Raw genomic sequence first — 7,576 nt, forward strand, 5'->3', positions numbered from 1 at the left:
AAGAGATAGTAATGAGATACTAGAGATGGCTCAGAGGTTAAGAGCGCTGACTGCTTTTCCAGAGGACCCAGGTTCAATTCCCAGCACCCACATGGCAGCTCACAACTGTCTGTAACTCAAAGAGCTGATACCCAGAGACATACATGCAGGCAAAACTCTAATGCACATAAAATAAAAATAAATAAATTATTTGAAAAAAAAAAAAAGAATCCTTCTAACCATTTCTTTGGACTTAGCCTTCTTTACGATAGAGCTGGTTAACGGAAAACTGTCAGGCCTTTCGTAGTAGCCCCTCCTGTTTCTCTTCTTCTTTTAGCTATGCATGGCATGGGGCAGGAGGCTTGTATTTATGGCTGCTTGGTTTTCTTGAGAAGTTCTTTGCAAATGGCCTACTTGGCCAGCGTGGGAACCCAGAGAACGGGCAGGGGAGACAGAGACCTGGACTGTGACCACTTGGTGACATAAGGACACGGTCCATTGGACTATGTTTAGAAAAACTTGATAAGAAGTGCTGTAAAAGAGCCACATGGGTGGCTGATGACGTAGCTCAGAGTAAAGCGCATGCCCAGCATGGAGTCCAATCGCTAGCCCTGGGATATACACACAGGTAATTTTCAGGTCTGTACTCCCAGCACTTGAGAGGCGAAAGCAGGAGGACGAACCTGAGGCTAGCCTGGTCTACGTGACATGCGTTCTCAAGCAAACAAGGAAACGAGATTCATACACACAGTATGTCAGGTGCAGCCAAAGATCCCTGAGAATAACTCCATTCCAAACGGTGGTTCTAGGTAACCACTGTCTCCTGCCGCCCAGCCCAGCCTGGCACTATGAGTGTGAGAGGATGGCCTTGAGTCCAGGTACTTTAGGCTGGCTTGCGCCTGGACCAGCCCCAATCCTAAGGAAACCATGTTGTTGAGCTGGGCCCACAGAGCAAAAGCAAGGGAAAGGTAGAGAGGTCTGGTGGGCCTAAGGTTTTACAGGACTCGCTTTAGGTGTCCAGAGAAAGGCTCTAAGGAGTTTGTGGAGAACACAGTGAAGGGCATATTGTTGGGGACGCAGGAAAGTGACTTAGCTGGAGAGCCATCACTTAGTCTTAAGTCTTTCTGTTCCTTCCTACCACACAGGCCTAAGCGGCCATCCGGTACTGGGGATGCTCTCAGCGGTAGAGCACTTGACCTAGCAGAGGCAAGGCCCTGGGCTCAATCTTCGGCACCAAAATCAACAGAGAAAAACTGGTGACCTTGTTCCTGGGTCCAGGGCTGGATGATCACTAAGAAGATTCCCTAGCCAGGACTCTTGGTGACAGGGGAATTGCTTCTAGACTAGACTCCAGACTGCCACACTCACAGACCAGTGGGGGTCCTAAAGACGGGGACCTGCAGGGCGGTGGTGGCCCACGCCTTTAATCCCAGTACTCCGGATGCAGAGGCGGGTGGATTTCTGTGAGTTCGAGGCCAGCCTGGTCTAAAAAGCGAGTCGAGGGCTATAAAAGAAACCCTGTCTCCAAAAACAAAGAAACAAACAACAACAACAACAAAACCGGGACCTGGTACACAAGGTCTCTCCTGCTCTCTCAGGAAAAGCAAACCCTAATGAACTCTCCCCACATGCCTGGCCCAAATCCCAGCCTCGCCCTCGCCCTCGCCTCTCCCCTCCACTCTCCACCCTCTAAGAAGGCCATACCTGAGACAGCTCCACTTTCTCCTCAGGAGGCAGCTTAAAGCCAGGAGGCAGCACAGCGCTGCCAAGCCTGGAGCGTCCCTCAGATTCCTCTGTGGTCAGGCCGGCTATATTAAAATGAACTTTGTTCCCTGAAGATTTGCTGATGGAGGTGTTGTTGTGTACTTGACTGCAGTTCCCATGGCTACAGGCTCACAGCGAGAAGGGACTGGGTAGGCACCGGCCGTTTCTGTAAAATAGGAATTTGACCTCGTTTATAGTCAAACACGCAGCAAGAGCTCCTGCAAATGGCTTGAATAGAGTCCAGAGGGTTATGAATGACTGAAGGAACATCAAATGAAATATACACGCGGAAGGATGGACTCCGTCCCTGGCTCAACCCAGGCGCATAATAGCTTTGAGCTGATCATCAAGAAATTAACTTCAGAGCCGGGCGTGGTGGCGCCCGCCTTTAATCCCAGCACTCGGGAGGCAGAGACAGGCGGATCGCTGTGAGTTCTAGGCCAGCCTGGTCTACAAAGTGAGTCCAGGATGGCCAAGGCTACACAGAGAAACCCTGTCTCGAAAAACCAAAAAAGAAAGAAAGAAAGAAAGAAATTAACTTCCACATATGAGTGGTGGACCACTCAACTGAAAGTCATCGGATTGACCCACCCACAGGCCAGTCTAACTCACTTTGGTCAACTGGAGAGGCAGAGGCAGGTGGATCTCTGTGAATTCGACAGAGCTAGTTCCAGGACTGCCAGGGCGGTTACACAGAGAAACTCTGTCTAGAAAAAAGAAAATTGTTTTTGGATCCAGGTAAGGTGGTACACACTTTTAATCTCAGCACTTGGGAGGGAGGTGGGTAATTATGGATTCTTGGTCTACATAATATGTTCCAAGCTACCCAGGGCTACGTAGTGAGACTGTGACTCAAAATAATCATCATAATAATTTGCGGGGAGGGCAAGTTTTTGGTTTTTGGGTTTTGGTTTTAAATCTGAAGCTGAGCATGGTAGCACACACCTTTAGTCCCAGCACTTAGGAAGGCAGAAGGCAAGTGGATTTTTGTGAGTTCAAGGCCAGCCCCATCTACAGAATGAGTTCCAGGACAGCCAGTGCCACACAGAGAAACCCTGCCTTAAAAACACAAATAAATAAATAAATAAATAAATGCATTTTTAAAAAATCTGTATTTTGGACCAGTGAGATACATCAGTAGAGAAAGGCACCTGTTGCCAAAGCCGATGCGTCCATCCCTGTTACCCTGTGTGTGGTGACAGAAGAGAAACCCATACATAGAAGTTGTTCTTGCAATCCTCAGACACACGAGAGAGAGAGAGAAAGAGAGAGAGAGAGAGAGAGAGAGAGAAAGAGAGAGAGAGAGAGAGAATTTCAAGGTCATCACAATACACAGTGAGTTTGAGGCTAGCCTGGGCTATATGAGACTCTGTCAATAAGCAACAAAACAAACAAAATTCAGTATCATTCACTAAAAATCCAAGTTGTCTTGTGGAAGGTCACCAGGAATACACTAAACATTGGACAAAGGAGTTCAAGGTCGTGACTCCTAAGGACAACACACAATCTAAGGAGCTGTGAGGTGGCAGCCGAGAGGAAGAAAACCACAGTAGGACTGACTTGTCCTGGATAGATTTGGACAGGGTTTTCCCTCTGCTTAGGGTACCGTCAGGAAGCAGGGAAAATTCTATGCTTAGGAAGCCGAACGCTTTCTATCTGATAGAAGAGTGAGCAACAGGCCATGTGAGGCTCTCAGTCAGGCGGAGGAAGCCAGGACTTCACACTCCGCCTCCTTCTTCTCCAGGATTTTCCCAGTTAAAAGACTGTGGAGCAAACACTGATAGTTGGGCTAAGATTAATGTCCCCTCCTCTTGCTGCAGGGCACTCTCTGGCACGACAAAGGCTGTTCTGTAGCATTTGGCATTGGCTGGAGAACATCAAGCAATGACATCCTGTAAAGTCTCAAGAAACCAAACAAACGTTTATTCATGAACCCGAAAAACAGGGCCCCAAAGACAGTTTTGTCCGTTTGTTTGTTTTGAGTTTTGCAGGTTTTGTTTTGTTTTTGTTTTTTTGTTTCTCTAGATAGGGTTTCTCTGTGTGGCCCTGGCTGTCCTGGAACTCTCTTTGTAGACCAGGCTGGCCTCGAGCTCACAGCGATCCACCTGCATCTGCCTCCCTGAGTGCTGGGATTACAGGCATGGGCCACTGCAACAATTCTTTTTCTGTTCTTTCTTTCTTTCTTTTTCTTTTTGTAAGATTTATTATTTTTGTGTCTGCACGTCTGTGTCTGGATGCCCTTGTAGGTCAGAAGGGACTTTGGAACCTCTGGAGCTGGAGTTACAGATGGTTGTGAGCCACACAACTTGGGTTCCAGGCTCTGAACTGAGTCCTCTGCAGGAGCAGCAAGTGCCCTTATCCAGGGAGCCAGCTCCACAGTCCAGGCTTCCTCCGTCAGCACAGTGACAGATGATTCTGCGTGAGCCGCTGTGTGAACGCAGGCATGGTAAAATTGCCCCCAGCATGGACAGTTTTTCATCTCTTGCTGGGGACAGATTCCATGGTGGAAGTCATACCATTCCCACTTGGTGACTTAGAAGTCAGGCTTGGTGTCACGTCCCTGGAATCCTAGCTCTGGAGAGGCCAAACTGGGCATGGAGGCACCTGCTTTTAATCCCAGTGCTTGGGAGGCAGGTCTCTGTGAGTTCTAGGCCAGATTGATCTACATAGTGTGGCCCTGGCTTACACAGTAAGAACATGTGTGTGTGTGTGTGTGTGTGTGTGTGTGTATGTGTGTGTGTGTGTGTGTGTGTGTGTGTGTTGTGAAGAAGACTGGAAAACAGACTTTTGTAGCAAGGAGAGCTATTATGTTTGTTTCCATTTCTGACAGGCCAGGTTTTTTGTTTCTGTTTTTTTTTTTTTTTTTTAATCTATCATCTATCGATCCATTTGCTTACTTACTTATTTATTTTTCTGAGACAGGGTTTCTCTGTGTAGTCCTGGCTGTCTCGAAACTTGCTCTGGCCTTGAACTCAGAGAGCCACCTACCTCTGCATCCCAAGTCCTGGGATTAAGGCATGTACCACCACACCAAGCCCAGGATAGATTTTATAAGTAGTGTTATAACTAGCTTAGCAGAAGTATTTTTGCTCAGTCCAATTTTTACAAGACCAAAGCTTGGAATTAATTGTGTAAAAAAAAAAAAGAAACAAACAAACAAACAAACCAAAACCACTTCCGACTGGGCCTATGGATGGGCTCCATCAGATTGCTGTCAGCAGGGCTAGGTGTTAGGGGAGGGCATGAGAACCAGCAGTTTATTAAATTCAGAGAAGCCGCTGAGGTCTGAAAATTCTACACTAGTACTTTTTTTTTTCTCCTTGATTTGCTAAAGAGCATAAGAAGTGAAAAGCGGGGGCTGGAGAGATGGCTCAGTGGTTAGGAGCACTGGCTGCTCTCCTAAAAGTTTGGGGTTTTTTTGTTGTTGTTGTTGATGCCTTCTCCTTTTGGTATAACTATAGCCATTTTTTCCCTCAGGCCTACCAGCCTCTTCGCTTCAACTTGCTGCTGATATAGGGAAAGCTCTCTGTGCCGGGTCAGGTTGATCAGAAACTATGTTTATATTCAGCAACCCCTGAGGCCTTGCTGGTTCTCGAAATTCCCCAAACATAAGCACAGTCGGCCCCAGCTGCTAGCCTCATTTTCAAGGTTGACTGATTTGTCTAGCTAGCGAAAGAACTTGAGTCAGAGGCGACTAGGCTGGTCCACCATCACGGTCCAGCCCACCCCACCTCATGCGTGCTAACTGTGGGTTTTGCCTTTACTAGCTGTCTCTAAAGAAGGTAGGGTGTTGGAAATTCAACTCTCAAGTCTGAACTGTGTCCCTGATTGCAATCAGTCTTGGGGTGAATAGATCAGTGTCTGGTTTGTACGGCCTCTGCTGGACCCTAACAAGAGTCATTCCCAGCACTCATGTGGCAGCTCGCACCTGTCTGTACCTCCTGTTTTAGGAAATCTGACACCATCACCCAGACATACACACATGCAAGCAAAATGCCAATGTACATAAACTAAAAATAAAGTATTGAGGAAAAAAAAAAAAAAAAAAAAAGAAGCCAGGCAGCAGTAACACATGCCTTTGATCCAAGCACTTGGAAGGCAGAGGCAGGCAGATCTCTGAGTTATAGGCCAGCCTGGTCTACAGAGCAAGTTCTAAGGCAGCCAGAGATATACAGAGAAACCAAGTATTTAAAAAGAGCCCTCCCTCCAAAAAAAAAAAAAAAAAAAGAAAAAGAAAAAGAAAAAGGTGTTCTGGAGGGACAGTTCATCAGTTACTAGTACTGTCTGCTCTTCCAGAGGTCCTGAGTTCAATTCCCAGCACCCACATGGTGGCTCCCAACCATCTATAATGAGACCAGGTGCCCTCTTCTGGCCTGCAGGTGTATGTGCAGGCAGAGCACTGTATACGTAATAATAACTAAATACATCTTAAAAAAAAAAAAAAGTAAAAAGCAACACAATGCTGGCTGAGGCATAGCTCTGTTGATAAAGTGTTGCCTCTCCTACATGAACCTTGAATAAGTTCCCCAGAATCAAACTGGGGTACAGTGACATACATGTGTAATCCCAGCCCTTGGGAAGTGAGATGGAGGCAGAGGGATCAGATCAGTTGCTACATAGAGGCTAGCCTGGGATACATAAGACCCTATTTTGAGAAGCTGGAGTGATGGCTCAGTTGTTAAGCGCTCTGGCTGCTCTTCCTGAGACCCCAGGATCAATGTCTATTTCTATATGGCAGCTCACAACTTGTTGTAACATCAGTCCCAAACAATCAGGTATCTTCTTTTGGGTTCTGTGGGCACCAGTAATGCATTTGGTACACTAAAACACCCGTGTGTGTGTGTGTGTGTGTGTGTGTGTGTGTGTGTGTGTGTGTGTGTGTGTGCGTGCGCGCATGTGTGCGTGTTTGGTGTTTTGAGACAGGGTTTCTCTATGTAGCCCTGGCATCTCTGTAGACTAGGCTGGCTTGAACTCACAGAGATCCTCTTGCCTTTGCCTCCTGAGTGCTGGGATTAAAGGTGTGTGTGTTTTAATTTAATTTTACCTATATTCAGGAACTGGGCTAGAAAGATGGCTCAAAGGTTAAGAGCACTGACTGCTCTTTTAGAAGTCCTGAGTTCAATTCCCAGCAACCACATAGTGTGGCTCACAACCATCTATAATGTGATCTGATGCCCTCTTCTGTCCTGTAGGTGTACATGCAGTCAGAGCACTGTATACATAATAATAAATAACTCTTTAAAAAAAAGAAAAGAAACAAAAAATGACTCAGGGGCCAGATGCTGGGGCAAAAGCCCGCTAGCTCAGAGAGGCAGAGAAAGTACCCAGCTGACCTTCCTACACAGCTCATGTCTTAGAGGAAAAGCCCAAAAAGCTCTCTAGATAAGCTGACAGCCCAAAAGGAAAAGGCGAAAAGCCCCAGAGCAAAGGCTACCTAGCTCAAAGCTCAAAAAGACCAAAAGCCCCTTTTGTCTTCAATACCTTCAACTCAAAGTCTCTCCTACTCTTTTTTTTTTTTTTAAGATTTTATTTATTTTTTATTATGTATATAGTGCTCTGTCTGCATGTACACCTGCAGGCCAGAAGAGGACATCAGATCACATTATAGATGGTTGTGAGCCACTGTGTGGGTGCTGGGAATTGAACTCGGGACCTCTGGAAGAGCAATCAGTGCTCTTAACCACTGAGCCATCTCTCCAGCCCCCGGGGCCCTCCTACTCTTTAATCCCTGTCAGCTGGGTTCTTGTGCCACCTCTTGACCTTGGGTTAACTTTATTAAATCCTGTGTACAGAAAGCTCTTGGATTAAAGGTGTGCACTAGGACTGGGCGAAC

The sequence above is a fragment of the Acomys russatus genome, chromosome 5, assembly GCF_903995435.1.
Source record: "Acomys russatus chromosome 5, mAcoRus1.1, whole genome shotgun sequence".
NCBI lineage: Eukaryota > Metazoa > Chordata > Mammalia > Rodentia > Muridae > Acomys > Acomys russatus.